Source organism: Trachypithecus francoisi, unplaced genomic scaffold (genome assembly GCF_009764315.1).
Source record: "Trachypithecus francoisi isolate TF-2019V2 unplaced genomic scaffold, Tfra_2.0 Lachesis_group13, whole genome shotgun sequence".
Classification (NCBI taxonomy): Eukaryota; Metazoa; Chordata; class Mammalia; order Primates; family Cercopithecidae; genus Trachypithecus; species Trachypithecus francoisi.
The window spans coordinates 112,338,748-112,350,180 of record NW_022681458.1 but is presented as its reverse complement, the minus strand read 5'-3'; the positions used below and the strand labels follow the sequence as shown (position 1 = coordinate 112,350,180).

General features: G+C 38.8%; 1 pseudogene; it reads right to left on the bottom strand.

Annotated features, from left to right (window-relative positions):
- Positions 1-417: 417 nt before the first annotated feature.
- Positions 418-623, bottom strand: LOC117095558 (annotated as a pseudogene).
- Between the last annotated feature and the right edge of the window lie 10,810 nt (positions 624-11,433).

The following is an 11,433-nucleotide window of genomic DNA, read 5'->3' as shown; positions in this document are numbered from 1 at the left end:
AAAAATTAAGAAATTCAGTGTTTCCTATATCTGCCTCTTACGTAGGAAACTTACTTCTGCCACTCAAATAAATATAGTAAGGCAGATGTGCCATCAAAGAAACATACGGGGAGACAAAAAGGAAGAATTGGTAAGTCTTTCTAGGGAAATAGGAAGGTGAGGTGAAAGAAAAAATTAAGGCTTTATAGCTCACACACTCCCTAAGTTGCTCTCGTCCCATAATATTTGTGTCCAATGTCTGTGTCACATGCTCAGAAGTATGTTGGCAAGGTTGTACCAGCGGACTAATATAAAAAGATCATTCTAGTTGAGGACAGGGTGACTTATAATGCATTAAAGTGATGCCTTCTAAAAAGATTATTTCTATTTATTAATAGATCAATTGATTTATTTTATGAATAAATTTTTAATGCCTTAACCTAAATAAAGAAGTAACATGGTCAGTATATTAGGCCTAATCACAGATGCAGTCCAAGGCATCTGTTGTTCCTATAATGGCACCAAATAAGCCATTACCTTCTCTGCTTTTATATCTGATGATAGGTAGGTAGGTAGGTAGATAGATATAAAACTGATAAGAACAGATACTACACTTGATCTTAGCCAAAAGTTTGAGAAGTGATGTGATGGTACATAGATAGATAAATGATGATTGATACATAGATAGATATAGAGATAGTAGATTTACATGTTAGACTGAAATTGAAGGGAAAAAATGCACTGTTCATTATATGTTTATGTGTAATTGTGTGGGTGTATACGTTTGTTTTGAAGAAGATTAGAAATGAAGAAAATCACACAACTATTAATAGTGGTTCATTTCAGGAAGGGGAAATCCACCTGGTGTTTCTTTTCCTTTTTATATTTTTTATTATATTTTCTTTGTTATTATTTGACACATATCAGTACTATTTTCTTATAAGCTTTAATGATTTCCCTTTTGGTATTTATTTTTCCATCAGCATGTTCACAATAGACATCTATTACCTGATGATTACCCAAAAGTAAAAGTGGTATTTTTTGTCTCTAATTTTGAGAGCAGACCACAGGGAAGGAAAACTTCTAGTTGAAGTGTCTATGCGCAGTAGAGATTCTAGAAATATTACTTCTTGCAGAATGAACACGTAAGACAAACTATGGAACTCAGAAATCTCAGCATCTGTAAAGTCTGTGTTAGTCATAAAGACCCATTAAAATGGAAGATTGTTCTTATGATCTGAGATGCAGGGCTAACTAAGAGTCCAGGTTCATCCCCCCCTCCTGGCTTTTTGCATCTTACCTTCACCTGGGGATTCTCACAGGACTGCCACTTCAGTTCACAGAGGGCTCAGCCCAGTTTTTAACTTCCCTGGTTGCCTATGCTAAGGCAATCCTGCTGTCCTTACCCAGACAGTGCTGATCATATTCCTTTGGATTATTTTCTTCACTGTGAATATCACAGTCTTACATCAGTTTATTTATTTACTTTTCTGTGTATTGTTGAACACTGTCCACTAAATGATAAGTGACTGAGGACTGAGGTTGTGTCTGACTTGTGCAATGCCCCTTCACCAGAGCCTGGTACACCTCTATGTAGGCAGCATTTAAGTTATGTTTTTAATTAATGATTGAAATTGATTTTTAAAAACTGGCTTAAGCATTTGTCAGGTACCAAAACATTTGAATATTTAGAAACGATTTGTTCCATGAAGCCAGTGGATTCACTGATAATTCAGCTGTTTCTGTAACTGAATACCTGCTACTCTGCTAACTCAGAGTGCAAACATAGCCAATTCTCTATTCTTTTGCTAATTAATCCAACTGTCTTGTAAGAGGAAATGTCAATATCCTACTTGCTTGTTGCTGAAATAAATGAAAAATGACCAGATAAACCAAAAGGATTTGCTTCTCTGCCATTTTCTTGATTACCTCATTTTAGCAAGACTTACTGTTTTTGCCTTTTATTCTTCCACTTAGAGGTACCTGTATCTAATCTCAGAAAGTTTTGAGAATATTAAAATGTTGCAAATTCCATTAAATATCTTGCAAACAAAATTTTTTGGTGCAATATTTTATCTTTTCAAATGCTTTAAGTATATTTTGTATAAACTTTGGCACTGGTGGTTTGGCTCAGTCACTTCATGGGCATAAATTAACATATCCTAACTATATTGGATAAGCTAACATATAACCTTGTTGGCTAAGCCAGTCCTCATTTTCAAACCAATCCACAAACCAACTATAATTTTTAATTCAAAAACATGTTAACGTGTACTCAGAGAAATAGTGTAAAAACTGAGTAAATTGCAGGTCACATTATGAAAGATAGATTAGTCTAGGGCATACTTTATGACAAAGAAAGGTATATACTACTAAAAACTGATAGGTCTGGCACCTAGCACATAAATTTACCTCTTGTTAATAGCAGGTAGAAAATTTAAACCAAATTAGGATTGCCTGCAACTTTGGAAGAAAATGCTGTAATTTGATTTCAAAAATAAGCTTTAGGGCTTTTACATTATACCAATATGAAAACATGTAATTTTTTAAATTGGTTGATGTAATTGAATATCATCTGATTTTTTTTTTTTTTGGTAATTCTAGAACACATTCCAAATTCCTTAAAAGAACTTCTAATTCTTTGGTTGTTTAAAAATATTTTTCTTTTTAGCACATTGCAGGTCATAAAAATAAATATTAACCAGTGCTGGAAAAAAAATGGGAAAAAAGCCAGTTTTCGTTTTCAGTGTTTCTTACTGAGTCTTTTTTCTTCACTCCTCCAGGACTCTGCCTGATGTAGTTTAGATATTTGTCCAAATCTCATGTTGAATTGTATCTTCAATGCTGGGGGTGGGACCTGGTGGGAAGTGTTTAGATCATGGGAGTGAATACTTCATGGCTTGGTACTGTCCTTGTGATAGTGAATTCTCATGCGATCTGGTCATTTGAAAGTGGGGGGCACATCTCTCCCACTCTCTCTTGCTTGCTCCTGCTTTTGCCATGTGAAGTGCCTACTCCTGCTTCACCTCTGCCATGATTGAAAGCTCTCTGTGGCTTCACTGGAAGCCAAGCAGATACCAGCATCATACTTCCTGTGAAGCCAGCAGAACCATGAGCCAATTAAATGTCTTTTCTTCATAAATTACCCACTCAAGAATTTCTTTATGGCAACACAAGAAAGGCCTTATACACTGCCTTAACAGAAATGCATTCTTTGACAATAGGTGATGGGTGAAAGAGGAAACATGACTGAGTGAATATTGTAATTAGTCCACTCTCTTACCCTACCATAGATATGAAATCAGAAATCCCAATACAGCACCCAAATACTCTCTTTCTGACAAGTACATCAACCTTAACATATTTTTAATGCATGAAAGACTAAAATCCCTGAGGATATATGGCACCTTACTTAAAGAAATCTTCCCCTTAGACGTCTAGGAGGATGTGCACTTTTGTAAGATTTGAGATGGATGAAGAAATGTATTTCTTTTTTAAAGGACAAAAAGCTCTGTTTTAAACACAAGCAAGCTCTCAGGGAGATAAATTTCAGGAAAATATGAAATATGAAAATTAAGGTTGTGGACATTGATTTTTTAAAAACTATGTCCACGAGTAACTCTGACCAAGTCTAAAGACTGCTGTTGTAAAGCACCCATCACTGGACACACTCATGTCTGACTCTTCCCCACACTTCTCTGGAATAATACCTCCTTTAAACTCCTAAAACCCAAGAATTAATGACACCCCCTTTCCCTCAGCAATGAAGCTTCTCACTAAACCTCCCAAAGAAGGTTATCATCAGTGACTCCAGAAGGTCCTTCTTCCACCTTGTTGAGATTTAGCTTCCCTCAACAAGATGGGAGGAGGACCTCCTGTTATTCAAAGGTGACATAACTTTCTAAGGGAGGGAACCCAAATTATTCCAAGGGTATTGCTTCGACATACCAGTTTGAAATGAAAATGACTCCCCTGTGAGAACATATTAGGTATTCTAACTTCATTGTTAATGAACACAAGAGCTTTAGTTGTTACCTATCATTGCTGTTGCTACTTGTTAACTCATTAATTAATGCAAAAATGGATTAGCGCAGTAAAAGAGTCAGTAAAGTCTTCAGAATTGAAAAAAACTGGGCTCCCATCTCTGCTTTGATCCTTGCCAGATACATGATGTTGGGCAAGCAACTCCCGAGTTTCAGTGTTTTTAACTATTAAATGAAGATTAAATTACCAACTTCACAGGATTTTGAAGATTAATTGAATTGACATCTCTAAAGTCCATAGCATAGCCGCATGCCTGGCATAGCAGCCAATTAATATAATGTTAGTTCCGTTTTCTTATTCATCATTTGCTATGTGCAAAATTATCAAAGAAGAAATGAGATATAAATGCCTCTTAGCACAAAATATTGAGAGACAGCCAGATGTAGGAACAAAAAATTAAAATAGAATTGATTAGAGGCTATAAAGGAAGCATGTACAAAGAACTATGGAAGCACAGAGCCAGAAGCCAGGAAGGCAGACCTCCATGTGAGTAGTTCCATATGGTTTAATTCCACTCGGTATAACAAATTACCCTTGAGATCCTGCTCTCTGCTCAGCACTATTGTGTCCAATGGACCATTCAGAGTATCAACTGTAAACTCTGTTCTTTGGTAGTTCATAATTTAGTTCAGAAGACAAGACTTACAGAAAACATGTTTTACAAATATTTTTGAATGCCTATATGTGCCAAAAACTATACATTATATAGGGTATACATGGTCCCTTTTAAAGCAAAATTCTATTCATAGCGATTAATAAGTAAGAAGTTAATCAATTAAATAATTAATGTCACCAATTTATGAGATGCCAAGAAGTAATAGAGAAGATGAGTGCTTTGGAAGGTCCTGTAGGGACCTGGCACATCAGGCTGCCTTCAAACTCACTCTGAAGACCCAGGCCACCCTTTCTGAATGTGTAGAGTTCAGAGGCAGAATCTGCAACTTGAGCTTTCTGTGCAAAAGAAATCCTTTTGGTTTTCATACATCATATAATTTAACATCCCTACTCTGCTTTTTCTGGAGACCACAAGTAATGAAATGACCACCAGGGTTATGTATTCCATTTGTGATATATGAACCATTAATTCTTATCAGATTTTATATATACACACACACACCCATACACACATACACACACACACAATATGTGTGTGTGTGTGTATATGTGTGATCATTATTCTAGCTATTCTGGACTTTGCTCTTAGACACTCATTGCTTTACCATTTAACTAAAGATACCTGACTTTGTAGAATATAGAGTCACAAGAATTGATTAGGCTTAAGACATATTTTAAATACCAAACCCAAAGGAGAGTTCATAACTAGAAATATCAGGTTGCTATTAAATATGATTCAAGATAATGGAGCTGACATAAGACTATGGATCTTGATGTAATGCCTTTAATTTTCCTAAACAGAACACATTTTTTACAGTAACATGACAGAGCAAAGTGCATTATGCCCAGCCATTAGAATTCCAAGAAACTGTCAACCTCCAAAGAAATCTTCCCGTAGAGCACAGGGCTAAGAAATATTCTCTAATTTCAAAGGCATTATTACTTTTGACTTCAGGATTCTTGGAAATACTATTTTCTTACATATCTGGTAATAGAATTTAGAAGGCAAAAATCAGCTTTCTTTTCTTTCTGATCTCCCAAACTGACCACAACTCACATAGCTTCGTTCTTACCTCATTCCCAGATTCTCTACATCCAGGAGAAAACATATGGCAGAGAAAAGAGGGAAGACACTGGAAACAAGTGGTCCTATGCACACATCAAGACTTCACTACTTATATGTGTATGACCTTAAGAATTATGAACGTCTCTTAACTTCAACTTCTTGACCAATGAAATAGGTAAGACAGTATAGTTCATGCAGAATTACTGTGAGAATATAATTAAGGAGATAATAATCATAAAGCATCTGGAAATCAATAAAAATATATATATATATAATCACTGTAACAGGAAGAATGAAACCATCTTTTACTTGAAGACAAAGGCTCTGAGTTTTGGGGGAAACATAGTCACCAACATTTCTCAAATTTAAAGACAATAGTTTGGCATTCTCAAATAAAAATAGCTCAGTTAAAAGTGCTTGAGAGTCCCTTTTTTTTTTTTTTTTTTTTTTTTTGAGACGGAGTCTCGCTCTATCACCCAGGCTGGGGTGCAGTGGCCGGATCTCAGCTCACTGCAACCCCACCTCCCCGGGTTCACGCCATTCTCCTGCCTCAGCCTCCCGAGTAGCTGGGACTACAGGTACCCGCCACCTCACCCGGCTACTTTTTTGTGTTTTTTAGTAGAGACGGGGTTTCCCCAGGTTAGCCAGGATGGTCTCGATCTCCTGACCTCGTGATCCGCCCGTCTCGGCCTCCCAAAGTGCTGGGATTACAGGCTTGAGCCACCGCGCCCGGCCGAGTCCCTCTTTTAAAAAAAATTCACAAACCAGCTGGGAGCAGTGGCTCATGCCTGTAATCCCAGCATTTTGGGAGGCCAAGGTGGGCGGATCACTTGAGGTCAGGAGTTCGAGACCAGCCTGGCCAATATGGTGAAACCCCATCTTTACTAAAAATACAAAAGCTAGCCGGGAATGGTGGCACACGCCTGTAATCCCAGCTACTCGGGAGGCTAAGGTAGGAGAATGGCTTGAACCCGAGAGGCAGAGTTTGCAGAGAGTCGAGATCACGCCACTGCATTCCAGCCTGGGCAACAGGGCCAGGGTTAGACACTGTCTCAAAAAAAAAAAAAAAAAAAAATTACAAATGCAGTCAATCAAAAGATGATTTGAGAAGCTGTTCTAACGGTAAGTTACACAGTCAAAAAGAAGACCATGGTAGTCACTTCCAAGATGGCCAAATAGGAACAGCTCTGGTCTGCAGCTCCCAGCGTGATTGACGCAGAAGATGGGTGATTTCTGCATTTCCAACTGAGGTACTGGGTTCATGTCATTGGGACTGGTTGGACAGTGGATGCAGCCCACGGACGGGGAGTCGAAGCAGGGAGGGGGCGTCACCTCACCCAGGAAGTGCAAGGGTTCAGGGGATTTTCCTTTCATAGCCAAGGGAAGCCATGACAGACTGTATCTGGAGAAACAGTTTACTCCTGACCAAATACTGCACTATTCCCACAGTCTTAGCAACCGGCAGACCAGGAGATACCCTCATGTGCCTGGCTCAGCCAGTCCCACGCTCATGGAGCCTTGCTCACTGCTAGCACAGCAGTCTGAGAGTGACCTGCAATGCTGCAGCTGCGTGAGGGAGGCGTGTCCACCATTGCCAAGGCTTGAGTAGCTCACAGTGTAAACAAAGAGGCTGGGAAGCTGGAACTGGGTGAAGCCCACCGCAGCTCAGCAAGGCCTACTGCCTCTATAGATTCCACCTCTGGGGGCAGGACATAGTAGAACAAAAGGCAGGAAACAGCTTATGTGGATTTAAACGTCCCTGTCTGACAGCTCTGAAGAGAGCACTGGTTCTCTCAGCATGGTGTTTGAGCTCCAGAAAGGACAGACTGCCTCCTCAAGTGAGTCCCTTACCCCCATGAAGCCTGACAGGGAAACACCTCCCAGTAGGGGCCAATAGACACCTCAAACAGGCAGGTGGCCCTCTGGGACAAAGCTTCCAGAGGAAAGATCAGGCTGTTCTGCAGCCTCCCCTGGTGATACCCAGGCAAACAGGGTTGGGAGTAGACCTCCAGCAAACCCCAGCAGACCTGTAGCTGAGGGATCTGACTGTTAGAAGGAAAACTAACAAACAGAAAAGAATAGCATCAACATTAACAAGAAGGACATCAACACCAAAACCCCATCTGTAGGTCACCAACATCAAAGACCAAAGATAGATAAAACCACAAAGATGGGGTGAAACCAGAGCAGAAAAGCTGAAAATTCCCAAAAACAGAGCACCTCTTCTCCTCCAAAGGATCGCAGTTCCTCACCAGCAGTAGAACAAAACTGGATGGAGAATGAGTTTGATGAGTTGACAGAAGTAGGCTTCAGAAGGTCGGTAATAACAAACTTCTCTGAGCTAAAGGAGCATGTTATAATCCATAGCAAGGAAGCTAAAAACCTTGGAAAATGGTTAGACGAATGACTAACTAGAATAAACAGTGTAGAGAAGACCTTAATTGATCTGATGGAGCTGAAAACCATGGCATGAGAACTTCATGACACATGCATAAGCTTCAATAGCCAATTCAATCAAGTGGAAGAAAGTATATAGTGATTGAAGATCAAAATAATGAAATAAAGTGAGAAGACAAGATTAGAGGAAAAAAGAGTGAAAAGAAATGAACAAAGCCTCCAAGAAATACAGGACTATGTGAAAAGACCAAATATAAGTTTGATTGCTGTACTAGAAAGTGATGGGGAGAATGCAACCAAGTTAGAAAACACTCTTCAGGATATTATCCAGGAGAAAGTCCCTAACCTAGCAAGGCAGGTTCACATTCAAATTGAGGAAATACAGAGAACACCACAAAGATACTCCTAGAGAACAGCAACCCCAAGACACATAATTGTCAGATTCACCAAGGTTGAAATGAAGGAAAAAATGTTAAGGGCAGCTAGAGAGAAAGGTACGGTTACCCATAAAGGAAAGCCCATCAGACTAACAGCGAATCTCTCAGCAGAAACCCTACAAGCCAGAAGAGAGTGGGTACCAATATTCAACATTCTCAAAGGAAAGAATTTTCAACCCAGAATCTCATATCCAGCCAAACTAAGCTTCATAAGTGAAGGAGAAATAAAATCCTTTACAGATAAGCAAATGCTCAGAGATTTTGTCACCACCAGGCCTGCCTTACAACAGCTCCTGAAGGAAACACTAAATATGGAAAGGAAAAACTCATACCAGTCACTGCAAAAACATGCCAATAGGTAAAGACCACTGATGCTATGAAGAAACTGCATCAATTAACGGGCAAAATAACCAGCTAACATCATAATGACAGGATCAAGTATAACAATATTCACCTTAAATGTAAATGGGCTGAATATCCCAGTTAAAAGACACACACTGGCAAATTGGATAAAGAGTCAAGACCCATCAGTGTGCTGTATTCAGGAGACTCATCTTACATGCAGAGGTGCACATAGGCTCAAAATAAGGTGATGGAGGAAGATCTACCAAGAACATGGAAAGAAAAAAGAAAAAAAGCAGGGGTTGCAATCCTACTCACTGATAAAACAGACTTTAAACCAACAAAGATCAAAAGAGACAAAGAAGGCCATTACATAATGGTAAAGGGATCAATTCAACAAGAAGAGCTAGCTATCCTAAATACACATGCACCTAATACAGTAGCATCCAGATTCATAAAGCAAGTCCTTAGACTACAAAGAGACTTAGACTCCCATGCAATAATAATGGGAGACTTTAACACACCACTGTCAATATTAGACAGATCAATGAGACAGAAGGTTAACAAGGATATCCAGGACTTGAACTCAGCTATGCACCAAGTGGACCTAACAGACATCTACAGAACTCTCCACCCCAAATCAACAGAATATACATTCTTCTCAGCACCACATCATACTTATTCTAAAATTGGCCACATAATTGTTAGTAAAACACTCCTCAGTAAATGTTAAAGAACAGAAATCACAACAAACTGTCTCTCAGACCATAGTGCAATCAAATTATAACTCAGGATTAAGAAACACACTCAAAACCGCACAACTACATGGAAACTGAACAACGTGCTCCTGAATGACTACTCGGTAAATAAGGAAATGAAAGCAGAAATAAAGATGTTCTTTGAAATCAATGAGAACAAAGACACAGTGTACCAGAATCTCTGGGACACATTTAAAGCAGTGTGTAGAGGGAAATTTATAGCACTAAATGCCCACAAGAGAAAGCAGGAAATATCTAAAATTGACACCCTAACATCACAATTAAAAGAACTAGAGAAGGAAGAGCAAACAAATTCAAAAGCTAGCAGAAGGCAAGAAGTAACTCAGATCAGAGCAGAACTGAAGGAGATAGAGACACAAAAATCCCTTCAAAAAAGTCAATGAAAAGATCAACAAAATAGACTGCTAGCAAAACTAATACAGAAGAAAAGAGAGAAGAATCAAATAGATGCCCTGAAAAATGATAAAGGGGATATCACCACCGACCCCACAGAAATACAAACTACCATCAGAGAATACTATAAACACCTCTATGCAAGTAAACTAGAAAATCTAGAAGAAATGGATAAATTCCTGGACACATACACCTTCCAAAGACTAAACCAGGAAGAAGTTGAATCTCTGAATAGACCAATAAGAGGCTCTGAAATTGAGGCAATAATTAATAGCCTACCAACAAAAAAAGTCCAGGACCAGACAGATTCACAGCTGAATTCTACCAGAGGTACAAAGAGGAGATGGTACCATTCCTTCTGAAACTATTTCAGTCAATAGAAGAAGAGGGAATCCTCCCTAACTCATTGTATGAGGCTAGTACCATCCTGATAACAAAGCTTGGTAGAGACACAACAAAGAAAAGACTATTTTAGGCCAATATCCCTGATGAACATCAATGCAAAAATCCTCAGTAAAATACAGGCAAACCAAATCCAGCACCACATCAAAAAGCTTATTCACCATGATCAAGTCAGCTTCACCTCTGGGTTGCAAGGCTGGTTCAACATATGCAAATCAATAAATGTAATCCATCACATAAACAGAACCAATGACAAAAAACACATGATTATCTCAATACATGCTGAAAAGGCCTTCAACAAAATTCAACAGCCCGTCATGCTAGAAACTCTCAATAAACTAGGTACTGATGAAATATATCTCAAAATAATAAGAGCTATTTATGACAAACCCTCAGCCAATATCATACTGAATAGGCAAAAACTGGAAGCATTCGCTTTGAAAACCGGCACAAGACAGGGATGCCCTCTCTCACCACACCTATTCAACATAGCATTGGAAGTTCTATCTAGGGCAATCAGGCAAGAGAAAGAAAGAAAGGGTATTCAGTTAGGAAAAGAGGAAGTCAAATTGTCCCTGTTTGCAGATGACATGATTGTATATTTGGAAAACCCCATCGTCTCAGCCCAAAATCACCTTAAGCTGATAAGCAACTTCAGCAAAGTCTCAGGATACAAAATCAATGTGCAAAAATCACAAGCATTCTTATACACCAATAATAGACAAACAGAGAGTCACATCATGAATGAACTCCCATTCTCAATTGCTACAAAGAGAACAAAATACCTAGGAATCCAACTTATAAGGGATGTGAAGACATCTTCAAGGAGAACTACAAACCACAGCTCAACAAAATAAAAGAAGACACAAACAAATGGAAGAACATGCCATGCTCATGGATAGGAAGAATCAATATCATGAAAATGGCCATACTGCCCAAAGTAATTTATAGATTCAATGCTATCCCCATTAAGCTACCA